The sequence below is a fragment of the Rattus rattus genome, chromosome 7, assembly GCF_011064425.1.
Source record: "Rattus rattus isolate New Zealand chromosome 7, Rrattus_CSIRO_v1, whole genome shotgun sequence".
Classification (NCBI taxonomy): domain Eukaryota; kingdom Metazoa; phylum Chordata; class Mammalia; order Rodentia; family Muridae; genus Rattus; species Rattus rattus.
Genome location: NC_046160.1, coordinates 53,254,378 through 53,269,481, shown reverse-complemented (window position 1 = coordinate 53,269,481; position 15,104 = coordinate 53,254,378). Strand labels below are relative to the sequence as shown.

The 15,104-nt window shown below is 39.1% G+C and overlaps 1 pseudogene; it reads left to right on the top strand.

The window, feature by feature from the left end:
- The first annotated feature begins 12,755 nt into the window (after window positions 1–12,755).
- Window positions 12,756–15,104, top strand: part of LOC116906064 — a 70,183-nt pseudogene continuing 67,834 nt past the window's right edge.

The window sequence follows — 15,104 nt, the reverse complement described above, 5'->3', positions numbered from 1 at the left end:
GTCTTGCGTTAGACTATCATTTGAAGTTTATTACTGTTTTTCTGAAATAAGATCTATGTATGTACCTTCTGGTGCTGCCTGGGATTATAAGCATGTACTTAGATTAAGATTTATATTAAAATTTCATTTTTGCCAGACATTCTGGAAATGGATAGTATTGATGTAGAATACTCAAGTTCTATTTTAGTTGAAACTTCCATATGAGCCAACGATACCAAAAAAAAAATCACAAATTAATATTAAAGTACTTGAAGACCAAAAATATTCCCAATAGACTTCAGTCAGAGAATATTCCAATTTTATGCAAATTCAAAATACAGGGATATTTAAGGAGAGGATAGATTTGGAGAAGAATAATTGTACTACTGAAAACATGAGGTCCAGAGAGCAAATCCCTTGAAACTTGTGAATGTTCCAGTAACTTGTAGACACACATAGCTTGAGAAGATTGAGGGAATTCTGTGTGTAAGCCATTCTTACTGCGTGGGCATTTGTTGAGATGCAGTATGGTGTCATTGATAATGGCCACACAAGCCTCTGCCTGATATTGGCACCTACTTACTAGACTCGTCTTGGTCAGTTTAATATCTGTTTCTTAGTTCCTTCCTTTGTAAACTGAGGGGCATATCTGCTGTTGGGTAAAAGGATTAAATGTTTGATAGTTAAGGGGACTTGGCACACAGTGAACATTGAATACCTTAGTAGTTGGAATATTTTCCTTGCATATATATATTTGAAGAAAAGACTATATGGAATAGGAATGATGAAAGCTCATAATGTGGCTTTTCTTAGAATCTGTGTGCCACAGTACAAAATGGCAGCATGGTAGAACTTCTAAGTCTAAACATCCCCAGTTCTTTGAAGTTTCAGTCATTTTTACAGCACTTAGGTATAATAAAAGTCTTAAAATTTCCCCAGAAGTAAAAGTGAAAGTTTTGGTTATTTTCTAGGTAGTGCAAAAATACTACTTTGCTTCACAAAAATTAAAAATCCCAATCTAAGTATAGATTTTCAACATGCTTGTTGTTTTTAAATTATTTTCAATTTGGAGATCTTTTCCATCTCCCATCCCATATAGGAGATCGAAACCAGAGCTTTGCAGGCTACCTTTGAGCTATTTCCCTACCTCTTCTGGTTAAGTTTTTAAGTTTTTGTTTCTTTTGCTACAATTGGTATTACCCATAACGGGCAAGGTGGTTTTACAAGTAAACTGGGTGAAAAAAAAAGAAAATCCCAAATTATCAGCCTGAGTAAGCCCTATTTTGGGGGAGGTGGATCTTTACCCCAGTTTGTAAGGGAGAACTAAAGCATTGCTGAGAGTCTGGAGAGATGACTTATCAGATAAAAGCCCACATTCTCTTGTGGAGGACCAGAGTTCAATTCCCAGCACCCACATTGGCTCATGGCTGCCTGTAACTCCAGCTCTAGGATATCTGTGGCCTCCTTAGGTGTCTGAACTCCTGTGCATCTGTCCTCACATTCACTTAATTTAAAAAATCTTTAAAGCATTACTGAAAAAGTTATCTAAAGGATTGTCCCATATGGCGCATATGTGAACAGACTATATGTTACTGCTTCTAAATGACCGCAGCTGGTATAACACAGTGACGGACCGGAAACATTATTACCTAGGAGCTCGTTGGAAGCACAAAACCTCAGCCTCCACTCCAGACCTAGGAATGTGAAACTCTAGGGTTGGGCCCAGCAATCTTGGTGCTTACAACATCCAGGTGATTCTGGTACTCATTAAAGTTAACCATTGTATTAACATAAAACTCAGTTGTTACTGAAAGTGAGACTTGGGAGTTGATTCTGGTAGAGTATATGTTTAAGGACTTTCATTTAATCTCCAGTATTAGAAAGATTAGAAAGAAAATTGAAAGAAACTTTGTAACACAAAAAAATGTTTAATATATAATTTAGACCTTTTTTATTTATGTTTGGTTTTGAAGGCAGTGTCTTACTCAGTTGCCTAAGCTGGACTGAAATTCACTATGTAGCCCAGGCTGGTCTTGAACTCTCAATCTTGCCTCACCTTTCTGAGTACTAGGATCCCAGGCATGAGCCTCTACAGACCTTTTAAAAAGTATTTTTACAGAAGCACAGTGCTTGCCTTTATTTTTATTTCTTTATTTCTTGAGACAGTGCCACTCTGCAGCTTAGGGTGAACTGGAACTTGCCATGTTAGTTCAGGATGGTTTTGAACCTAGGTGATTCTCCTGCCTCAGCCTTCTGAATGCTTGGATGAAAGACGAGAGTTACCATCCTGTCTATACAGTGGTTGCTTTATAATAAGCGTTTAGTAAAACTTTGAATTTTTAATCAGTGCCAACTATTTTGTTAAGTGTCAAATCCTATAAATTAATTTTTATCCATACATGTAAAAGAAGGAGCTTTGCTTTTGAACTGAGTATCTTAAGATGTGTATCGCATGGTAGTTGGGGGATGTTCAAACAGATTCATTTAAAACATGCTGTTGTAAGATTTTATAGTAAAATCTTAGGCCAAATTTAAAACTTTCTCAGAAGTTAGACCAGCATAACTGTTGGTCAGCTTTCCAGTGCTGTGACAGAATAGTTGGGGGAACTTTAAAGGAGAGAAAAGGTTTGTTGTTTTGGCTCACGGTTTCGGAGCTTTGGGTCCATGATCCTTGTCTCTCTCACACTGGGCCTGTGATAGCATAGTAGATCATGCCAGGAACATGTAGAGGGGGAAGAGGTCTGTTCACCTCTTTATAGCTGGGAAGTAAAGAAGGAGCTGAAGGCCTAGCATGCCCCAAATGGCTTAAATTCTCTGCATAGGCCCCACCTTCCCGCTGTCCCCTTCTGAGTGCTCATTCCATGTCTAAACCAAAGCAATTACCAACACTCAGAATAAATTTCATTTGAATGGTAACTCAGGACCAATCTGTGTTCCGCCACTGGTTGTCTACTTGGTGTTTCGATTTCCCTGATGACAAAATTCGTTTTTGAAACTTTAAAATCTTGGGCCCATGAGAGCTCAGCCTGGGAAGGTGCCTGCAGCCAAACCTGATTTCCTGACTTCCATCCCCAGAATCCACATGGTGGAAGGAGAGAACCAACTTCAGCAAGTTGCCCTTTGACCTCCACATGCTTGCCATCTCATGTGGACACCCCTCCCCGCCCCGTTATTTTTAAAAGTTGTAATCTTAGAATCTGTATCCTACCAAATTTGGACCATATATTGTGCTCTGTTGATACACATCTCCTTAGGTTTCCCTTCTCTTTTATTGAATTCTTTCCCCCTCCCCACAATGCAGTTTCCCAATTTCTAGGGCAGCGGTTCTCAACCTTTGGGTCGCATAGCATATCAGATATGTATGATTCAGAGCAGTAGCAAAATTCCAGTTACGAAGTAGGAACAAAATAAGTTTATGGTTGTAGATCTTAAAGGGTCACATCATCAGGAACCTTGTTGAACACATCTCAGTAGTGTTGTATATTAATAACATGTTTTTTGTGCTTTGATTTTCCTGGTTCTCTCTTCGTAATGTTAAGTTATAGATTGTCAAAATTCTAGTGACATTAATGGAACTGCTTATGATGCTGAATATATTCTCTATGGTCAGATATTCTAACCTCGTGTAGCTATTTAGCCCTTAAAATATGACTTGCATATATGAGAAATTGTGGCCTGAATTTATACAGAAATTCATGTAACAGAACACAATTGACTGTTGCTACTAAATTAGACAGGGCCAGCAAGTCTGTCCAATCAGTAATATTTTGCAAAAGTTATTATGAGGCTTTTTGTGCTATATGAGTGTTTGTGGAATAAACTTGTCCTTTCTGAACTCAAACTTACTATGTAGACTAAGCTAGCCTCAAATTTGCAGTGAACTTTCTGTGTCTTCTAGGTTGCTTAAATTATAGGGTTAAAGTATGAACCACTATGCCTGGCACTAATTTTTATTAGCACATTAATTTATTTTTCTTAGATTTTTGTTTATAGGTATGTGCTGGTGTCTTTGTGAGTGGATGCCACTCAAACTTAGGCACTTAGATACCCAAGGAGGGCAAAAGGAGTTCCATGTCTTGGAGCTGGAGTTACAGGTGATGTGAGCCACCCGACACAGGGGCTGGTAATGAACTCCAGCCACAAGCATGTTTAGCCATTTCCCCATCCAGCCTCTTCTTAGCTCTTTAAACCATGTAATTCTATTTGCCTTTTTGCTCTCATAGTTTTTGCTGGCAAGGGAGCTACTAGAGTTATATGCTCTGGTGAAAAAGTAGGTCATCTTTTTTCCCTCTGGCCACTTGTGACATTTGTCTTTATTTTATGGCAAGTTGATTGTGTGTCTAGGGTACTTTTCTTTGTATTCTTTTGACAGAAGAGCTATAGAATTATACATATCAATCTCTAGCACCACAATACATAATAAATTTTAAAAGGTGCTCTTAATTTTACCCATTAGTCTAAGTCCCAGTATCTGTTGTTAACTCTTGTCTTATTAAATTATGAAGTTCCATTACAAGTATACCTTAAATTTTTTATATGATTTGAGCTTAGTAGGATTTTTTTTCAGGTTCTGGTGATTGAGTTTAGAGGTCTGTGTATGGTACGCAAGTGTTCTCTTACTGAACTACATATTAAATTTTCACCAGTAAATTCTTTATGTTTACTGGAGTGATTTTCTAGAATTTCTAGATTTGACATGCTGTAACTTGAGAGCTGCTAGATCAGTTGGAAAAACTTTGCAACACAAGTGTTGGCAATGACTTAGAAGACCTCATCAAAAGAAAAAAAATAATTGCTAATTAATAAGACTTGGTTTCTCAAGCCAGAATGCTAAAAATGCTATTTTGTTATAACTGCCACTTACCAGCTTTAAATAGGATACTAAACCTCTCTATACCACTCTACTCTCAACTGCACAATGGGATACGCATATATTGGCTTAAAGTTAAAATCAAAGGGTCATTTGATGCTATCTAGTATTCAAGTATTCTTCGTATATGTTCAGTGCATTACTATTAGCTTACAAATGAAATTTTATCTGATGTACCATAGACATGGTGGGTTTGAGTAGATAATCTGAAGTTCCTGGCATTCTGTCAAGTAATGCCATTTTTAGTTTATTCCCAGTGCATGTGAGCTCTATGGCTCTCTCTTCAATGAGATACTGTTTGCATTGTCATTTCATAAAAGAGATTGTATTGTCACTTCTTTATGTAGCAAATATGGTTGGAATGATAATGGATAGAAACAAGCACATGCTTATGTCAAACCCAGTGTTGGCAGAGGGACACAGAGATGTTGGTATAGAGAAGCATTGGAAGCTGGAAGAAGTAGCATTAAATTTGTTTTCTTTGTGACAAACATGAATGTTCAGGGGTCTCTGATGTGAATGGAGAAGCAGCAAGCCAACCAGAATCAGGACAGAGAGCATATGCGTTGTCCCCAGGAAGTCACCAATATACTCTGTAATCAGTATGATCACTTTGATGAAGTGTGAATGGCCTGGGGTTTCTAAGGTGTAGCATACTTAATTGACCATGCACAAACAGGATGTCATTGTCATTCCTGTCCGACTACGGAGCAGTAATTTGGTAACATGTAGACACCTGGATTTGTGCCTTCTCTAATCTGAAATAAAAGGGAGAAGAATAGTCTAGTTTTTCTTTCTTTCTTTTCCTTTACGGCATTTGCCCTCTGAAAGAGGTTTCCTTATCTTTGTAAGCACATGTAACATGGTGCTAGGATGCATGTGAAGAGTATGTTAGTTTTGGTCTTTTTGAAGGGTAACTTGGTGGAGCCATGACTTTTGCTGAATTATGAATAAACAGCATGAGTGCTGCATGGCTCGTTAACAACTGGCAGTCCCCTGGTGAGGCATCTGGTGATTCAGCATTTAATGTGTTTTCATGGTGAGTCAACTTGGTTCTGCAAATGCACCACTTTTCTTAACGCACATTTGTCTGTGGGAGTCATAGGCTGAGAGGTTAAGATGGTATTCTTAGTATGACTATCCGTTCACTGGAGTCACAGTCACTGAGAGTTGACAGTGAGACTGTATTCTTCACTTCTGAGTTTGGAACAGTTTCAAACTTGGATAAGAGTCATAAATGTAACACAGAAATATCTTCAACCTTTCACCCAGAGGCACCCTCCTTGGCCGGTCAACACAACAATGTCCTTTATGACCCAGGGATGCAGTCCAGGCTCAGGGAGGTAGCTAATGCCATTTACCCTGGGACAGCTCCTTCTTCCTTCCTTGCCTTTGATGCCACGTTGTTTATGAAGATTACAGGTCAGGTGTTGCACAAATAGCCTTTGAAGTAAACTTGGATTTATCTAATCATAATTCTATCCAGCCAATCCCCATTTTGACAACATTTTCACAATTACACTATTTTTCTTAGATCCAATCATTGGCATGTGGTGTCTGTTTTACTTTTTGGTGATGTCTGGATTAGTTATTTTAGTGATCTAGGAATTGTGGCACTTTAATCCCCGAAACTAGAGAGACAGAGGCAGGAGGATAAGGCTGCATAAGACCATACCTCAAAAACAAACAAATAAAACCAAGTTATATTTGCAGAGTTCCTCTATTGGAAGCGTACTATTTTGTTACAACTTGTAATTAGGAATTACTCTGTAAAGAGGAATCGAGGCTAAAGTACCCTTCCACTAAATCTGCTTTTGTCTATTACCATTAATATTTATTGCCTGATTATTACATTGGTTAAAAACATTCTAATTTTTAGGGCTTTTGTTCTTTCTATATTAGTATTAAACTTCCCCTTATTTATGTTACTTATGTCATTATAGCTTGGTTTATTAATGTTGTTATGATTTCCTGAAATCATATATTGCCTACTGAGCTCTAATTTAGTTTATCATAATTTATTTTGGTGATCAAATTGAGATTTGAGTAGTAGGAGTGAGCTCTTGCAAGGTGGATGTTATGTGTATTTTTGTTTCTTCTTTTCTTCCTTTCTTGTTTATATTTTTTATTTTTAATTTTTTTAAAAAAGACATGGTTTCCCTGTGTAGCCCTGTTGTCCTGAAACACACTCTGTAGACCAAACTGGCCTTGAACTCAGAGATCTGCCTGCCTCTGCCTCCCATGTGCTGTGATTAAAGGTGTGTGCACCTCTATCCAGCTTATTTATTTTATTGTTGAGGTAGGACCTCACGAAGCTCTGACTGCAGGCTGGTCTGGAACTCCCTGTGTGGCTGAGACCAACCTTGAGTCCTTTGATCCTCCTGCTGCTCCTTCTGAGTGCTAGCATTTTTGTTGAGACAAGGCCCAGGCTGGCCTGGTACTTGCTCTCTTCATCCCCGTAAGTGTTGGTATTGCAGGCATGAGGCACATGCTCAGGTTGACTTCCGTGTCCCTTTGACGTGTCCCTAGCATTCTTTCAGCACCTCCTCTGGCACAGTTGGATGATCCAGGTTCACCTATACCAAAACTAACCATGTCTCTAAGAAGTTGTTTCTTTGAGGAGAGTGGTATTAGAAACCAGGTGCTGAATGGCGCGGCCTCAGGGCATTCCTCAGTGAAGAAACAGATATACACACACTGCTCCTACATATGTGTTCTCTGTCTATGGATGTGTGTGTATCACCATATACATTTCTGTATGACTATCTAGACCTGTGGTTCCTATGTCCTGTCATCATGGCTTATTATAGCGTTACTCTTCGTCCAAATGTCCTCTCATCCTGACAGTAAGGAGATAATGGCCACTGCTGTTTATTTGCTCAGTTCCCCTGTGTAGTCATCTGTCAGGCTTGCTAGACTGCCTTCCCATCCATTTGCACCTGTACGTTGCCTTTCAGTAAATAGGAACAGAGAAATAAGAAGGAGACAGAAGGAAGGAATATAATATTTAAAATGTGTTAGAATTTATAGACTTTTACAGATGTTTCTATGGATAGGTATTATAAAACTAAGATTCTAGGAATCATTCATTCATTCATTTTCTTTCATTCATTCATTCATTCATTCATTCATTCTTTCATTCAGCAGGATCCCTGTAGCCCAGGCTGGATTTAAGTTCTGCACAGCTGATGACCTGGTCCTGTTGCCTTTACCTCCCAATGCTAGAGGTGCAGGTGTATTCTACCACAGTAAGCTCAACCAGGCTTCCTGGTATTTTTTTTTTTCAGATCTTGAATCTATATTCTAACGTTTTTATTTACTCATTTATAATACTTTAATACGAACAGAACTTAGTCATATGAAGAGATGTGAGATATAGTTTACAAAAAGACCTGACTATAATAACACAGGCGGGTACATTAACTCCTGTAACCACATAGAAAGAGTCATAGGAAAACACAAAGAATTTCAGAAGCAATGAAAATATATGCTTTGGGTTGGGGATTTAGCTCAGTGGTAGAGCGCTTGCCTAGGAAGCGCAAGGCCCTGGGTTCGATCCCCAGCTCCGAAAAAAAAAGAACCAAAAAAAAAAAAGAAAATATATGCTTTGACATAGCTGGAGAGTGTGACTGACTAAAGGCTTCATTTCTACTTGACCTCCCAAATCCCCAAATTCTGCCATGTAGAAGGCTGGGGAAGGTCGTCATAGGGAAAGTCTCTCTTGGATACAGCAGTTTCTAAGCCCAGAAAGTACAGCGAGTGTGAAGTTTTGTTGTTATGTTTCCAATGAATTTTATAAAATGTTTACATTCTAGAATTTTATAAGGTCACTTATGTATACTTTAAGGACTTAATAGGATCATGATTTCATTTCAAACACACACCCCAACTTTTGTTAAGGACTCTCCTTTATGCAAAGTGTTTTTAATTCAAAGTATGCTTATTAAGTGTCTCAATGATGCAAAAATGTAGGCCGGGTTTATCACTCTTCAATCACAACTTATTGCTTCATGGCTTCTAAGGAAGGAAGTTAGGGCACGTGGAGAATCTGATCCCATATTGCATAGTGTAAGGAGAATAAATAAATTCCACATTGATGAATCTCAACGTGGTTGCCACTCTTAATTGCCTTAGTTTGAGATTCCACCTCAGTAAGCCTTTATATATTCTTAACCTTGACTCTTGAAAGTTTAGATGTTCAGTTTTCAAAGAAGACAAATTTAACACACACACTCACACACACACACACACACACACACACACACACACACACACACACGCGCTATTTGAGGTTGTAAGGAAGGCAATAGAGATATAAGAAAAATCCACATAAGCTAACTTTTCTCATTATAGTTGTGAGTCTTCAAATATTAAAGCACTTACCTCTCTCCCTGATTGTATACTTTACATTTTTAAAGATGCCTAAAACTAGGCACTGCGGTTAGTTCCCATTGAAACCCTTTGTTGAGTAAGAAATGTGGATCCTGGGTCTTTTCGTGACAAGACCCTCAGGCCTGTTGAAGGGTGGCTGCAGTTGGGTTGGAGTCTGCATAAAGGGCACAGTGACGCTTCCCTTAGTTTCATGAGTTCATACAGCTCCCAGGCAATTCGCAGCGACTCAAACGTTCAAGAGTCCACATAAAAAGCTATTTGCACTTTGGGGCCTTGTAGGTTTCATGTCTGCTGAACACTTTGCTATCTAGAAACCCCACCCTGACAGCTCCCTGGATTACCTCTCAGCACGTTGGTTTGAGATTTATCCCCACTAACACTTTAAAACTAAAAGGCACTGACAGGAGTCAAAGCCTCCTGTCCAACGTGTTTAGATCCTTTATTCTCTTCCAGTTGGCTTCACTCACAATTCCAGCTCGAACTATGACTGATGAGACATGAGTAGATGAGAATTTTTGAAAAATTGTTTTTGAAGATGTTAAAGAAGACAGTACTCAGAGATTTATCTTCTGGATTATTCTAACAAGATGTTTGTGGTGATATATTTTACAATCACTTCACCAAATATAATACCTGTTGAATTACACTAACCTTGTTTTAAGGGTCTCAGGGAAGAGGCAGTAAGTGGTACTTATGTTTAGTGATGGAAGCACTAGGGCTGGTGGCCAGTGGTGCTTTAAACCATGACTACTCTATGGCTAACCTAGCCATTTGGTGAACATGCATTGAAAGTCTCTGAGTGCAATGACAGCAGTAATAGGACGGCAGTGGCCTCGCCTCTCATGCTCATGACTCTTGTGTAAGACATAATTAAGAAACCACCGAAACCACAGAGGAATATCTTGTAACATGGTTTAGGAGACCTTTGTCCTTAGGTTTATTCACTAATGGATTCTCTAATTATTGGGCAGACAATTGAATCATTGTTTTTTAAAATGTTTGGGACTATGCAGTAGAGCTATGAAACCTCATGGAAGACTAAGAGTTTGTATCTTTCTTCTAAACTCTCAGTATATTTTTATTACCAGTGGGACACTTTGTGGGTCTGTCTCTTAATAGATAACATTAAATGCCATAATAGACTTCTTTTGAAATCCAGGAATTGCACAAATGTACTGAAATTATGTTAATAGTTGCTAAATTTTACTGGCATAAATACTGCATAGTAGAAATAAGGTTGAGAGTTGTTGGTAAGTCAATCCATTTACTTGACTTCTTGAACCACAAAAATCAAGAAACAGCTGCGCAGTGGTGGTTCACACCTTCAGTCCCAGCACTGGGGCAGCAGGTGTATCTCTGTGAGTTCAAGGCTAACCTGGTCTACAGAGTGAGTTCCAGGAAAGCCAGAGCCCTGTCTCAAAAAACCAAACTGTTGTAATAATAATAATAATGACAATAATAATAATAATAGGAAACATCAAAGGTATTTAGTATTTCTTTATGTCAGAAAATATCCGAAGTAAATGTATTTTTAAGTGAAATATATGAGTTGGGTATGGTAGTATATACCTATCGTGTACTAGAAAGCTGAGGTAAGATGAACAGTGGCTAGGACAGCTGGGACAACATAGTAAATTCCAGGCCAACCTGAGCTATAACAAGATCTTGTCTCAAAACAAAACCAAAAGCAATGTATATTATGTATGAGATCAGAACAACCAGCAATCCCTTTAAGGCATAAAAGCTGGAGGAGAAGTTCTGTGGGATACATTGGCATAGTGACAGTAAACATGAATGCTAAAGTGGCCGCATGTTCTGCTGAGGTCTTGCTGAGACTAAATTTGTAAGATTTATAAGAAAGAAAGCATACTACCGCTAAGCATACAAAATATGCTTAGTGATACAGAGCTTATGTGATACACACAGAACTTTGAGTTTGATTCTCAGCCCTAAAGATTGAAAGTATTTCTTTTTAATTCTTGAATGTTTTTAGTTCATAGTACTCCTAATGTCTCAGTGATTCTCATTTCATGTTGCTTCTAATATATGTATATATATATACATATATACACGTATATGTATATATTTACATATATACTCTATTGGGCAGACAATTGAATCATTGAATCATTGAAATCATTCATACATACACACACACACACACACACACACACACACACACACACTTCCATTGCTACATTTCATTCAAAGTTTGGAAATATTCTGTATCACAAATGTTCTATGTGAGTTCACAATAGCATGATTAGAAACTGTATTAGGAGTCTCCATGGAAACCAACAATAGTGTAAGTATAAAGATAGGGTAAGTATAAAGGGGATTTAATGGGCTGGCTCATCCAGTTAGAGGCTGAAAAGTTCCACAGCGGCTGTCTGTCCACTGTCTGCACAGTCAGAGAAACATATAACTAGATGTTAGTTAAGGTAGACATCTGAGGGGTCGGGGGGAGGGAGAAAGAGAGACCTATTCAGGGCCAAATGTGCAGAAGTCATTCATATAGCCTATGGTGTCTCTGTATTGTAGAGTGGTATGCTTTTTTTGTTTTGTTTTGTTGCTGCTTAGTTGTTTTGTTTGTTTCTTTTATTGTTTTTGTTGTGGTGGTGGTGGTTGTTTTGAGACAGGGTCTCTCTGCGTGTCACTGGTTGTCCTGGAATTTACTCTTTAGACTAGGCTGGCCTCGAACTCATAGATCCACCTGCCTCTACCTCCCATGTGCTGTGATTACAGGTGTGTGCCACAACTGCCCATCGAGTGGGAAGTTTTAGAGTCATGGGTCTGATTTCCCTAGACCACTGCAGAGGAATCCAGACCTGCTGAGGGAGGGAAGGGAAAGGGAGGTCTTCCTCTTTTCTTCTCACCCAGGTCCCTAGCCAGCATTGTTCCTCATTCAGGAGGAACATTGTTGCCACGAATGTTACATCTTAATAAAAACCATCTCAATAAAGCTGCATTTTTTTAAAAACAGAAATGAATCACAAATGAGAAAGGAGTCCACTTTTACTCACAGTTTAAATACATTTATGTAAACCTCCACATATGAAGGCTTGCTTCTATCAAGAAAGTTAGAGAATTTCCTAGAGCACATGTTCTAGCCCACCAGAGGATCTGCCGATGTATCACTGAAGATCTTGAGAAGAGCTCACCCCACTCATAGTTTCTGAAAGATCAAGTAAATGCCTTGCCTTCCATGGGGTTCTATGATCATAGACAGCAAAACTCACTCTTTACTGCTCCCAGGTATGTCCTATGTCCTTCAGAACTCTCTCTCTTTGTCTCTCTGTCTCTGTCTCTCTGTCTCTCTCTCTCTCTCTCTGTGTGTGTGTGTGTGTGTGTGTGTGTGTGTGTTTGTGTGTGTGTGCACTCTCAAGCATACGTGTTTTTCAGACAAGGTCTCTGTGATGGGTGATAGTGTCAGCTTGACAGAATGTAGAGTCACCTTGAAACAAGTCTCAGGGCACCCCTATGAGGGGTTCTCTAAATTATATTAGCTTTTGGGATGTCTGCGTTAGATTGCGTCCATGAGATTGATGGATTTGGGAAGACCTATGTTAACTGTGGGCAGGATCCTGGACTGTATAAAGAGAAAAGGTAAGCTGGGCGCTAGCATTCACTGCTCTGTGTTTGATTGTGGATCCAGCATGACCAGTTGCTTCAGGGTCAGGACTGTGAGCTCAAAGAAGCCCTTTCTTCCATGACACATCAAGTTTGTGACAAAAAGGAGCAGAAAAAGAAGCAGTCTCACAGGTTAGTTCAAGCTAGCCTGAAACTCTCCTAACAGCCCAGGCTGGCTTCAGACTTTTTGCTTTTCTCCTGCCTTGCTTCCCAAGTACTGGCATTATACAGCTGAATTACCATGCCTGGCTTCTTTGGAACCCTTTAGAATGAGAATTGTGCCATGTGATACAGTTGTAAAAAAAAAAAAAGGCTTTGAAATTGTTAAAAATGAAACAAACTGAGCAGAACCACTCTGTGAACTTTAATCTTGCTAAATTAAGAATATTTAAACATTTCTGAAGATTACATAATATCATCTAAGAACATGGTAGTTTTCACTCAGGGGGACTATCAGCTCACTAGATTGTCTTGTGGTTGGCTTTACATGCCCTTTGCCTCCAAAAGACTCTCATAACAAAACTTTTTAAACTATCCATACATTTTTGAACTGTTTTTCCAAATGGTATTATTGTATGAAATTCATTAGTTTAAGAAACGTTCTAAACTAAAACTGGTTCTCTCTGAGCCACCTCCAACACTCCTTAGTGTTTTCTTTAAGGACTCCAGGATAACAAATCGCAGAAATACATGCATAGCAATATTTACCACAGCACTGGTCAAAATAGCTATTAGGGGAACAGCCCAAGTGTCCTGAGGAAGGACAAAGAAAATATGCTGTATAGATGTGCGGCCATAAAAATGAATGAAATTATATTTGTGGAACATGGATGCAACTAGAGATAATTATGAGTGGATTAAGCTAGTTTCAGAATGACCAACATTGTGTTTCCAGTTGTGATTTCTAGATTTTATATACTACCTAAAACCACGGACGTGCATATGACTGAAACTGAGAGCAAAACTGCCCAGGGGGAATGGTGAGGAAAGAAGGGAGGGGGAGGCCGAGGGAGGGGAGGTAAATGGTATGGGGTTGAACGTGTGAACAGAAGTCCGCTCTGGTGTGAAAATGTCCTGTGTGACACAGTGCTGTGTACAATGACAGCACACAGTGAAAACAAAGGAGTGGGAAACACTGTAAGAGTATGGCTATACCACTAGGCTTTCTGATATTTTAAAGAAAGGCAATCAATACAGTGTTTCTGATTCATCCTGGTCAATGATTTTTTTCCCCCTGACTATGAATCCTTGAGATTTGAATTTCACACCTCACTGATCTGTGAGAGAGCATAAACTTATATGGAATCCTTTTACTTTTCTTTTTAAAATGTTTGCACACATTCTTTGGGAAAAATCATCGAAGTGAAATAGAGGTTTAGTTGCTAATGTCTAACAGAAGGCTAGTGTTTTGGAAACAAAATAGTACTTTGTTAGACATTCCGTATGTACAAATTAATTGGAGAATTAAAAAGCTATCAGAAGTGACAACAACCCCCCTTGCACACACAATTATGAAAGAAATATAAACATTGTGGACAGCTGGTGGAAAATTCATACCTTTGGCTCTTTTAATTGCAGAAATCAGAGTATCTAGAATAACAGTTTGTAGATTGTATTCTTTTTAGAAGCCTAAATTGTGGTGGAAGAATGTGTTGGGGGTGTGGCTGTCAGTTTTGATAGCTTTTTTAATTCTCCAATTAATTTGTACACATGAAATGTCTAACAAAGCACTATTTTGTTTCCAAAACACTGGCCTTCTGTTGGACATTAGCAACCTAACATCTGATTATTTCGTGGTATTCAGAAATCTAGCCTGCGTTAGTGAGGATGAAGGATTTTTGCAGCCCTGTTCAGAGCAGAGGCTGTAGGCGCTGTGCATCGTTTACAGCAGGCTTCGTTTCCCAAGTCTGTCAGGCTTCGTTTCCCCAGTCTGTGACAGATTGGTAGTTTTACTGGAAAGAAAGGATTCGGAGATAAAGCCGGAGGCGTCAGAGGTGAAGAGGAGGCTCGTGTTCCTCATCCTGTCTTCTGTTTAGTATGAGTGTGCGAGCGAGCGTGTGTACGTGTGAGTTGCTGAGAGCCCCTTCCTGTCGGCTGGGACGGAACTGAGAGGGGTGGTGCAGCTTTGGAGGTTCCGAAATCTAAGAGCCACTTTCCTTTCCCACCGCTTTCCGCTGAGTCAGTCCAGCAGTGAGCCCGGCAGCCCCGGGAGGTCTTTGTGTTCAGATTATTT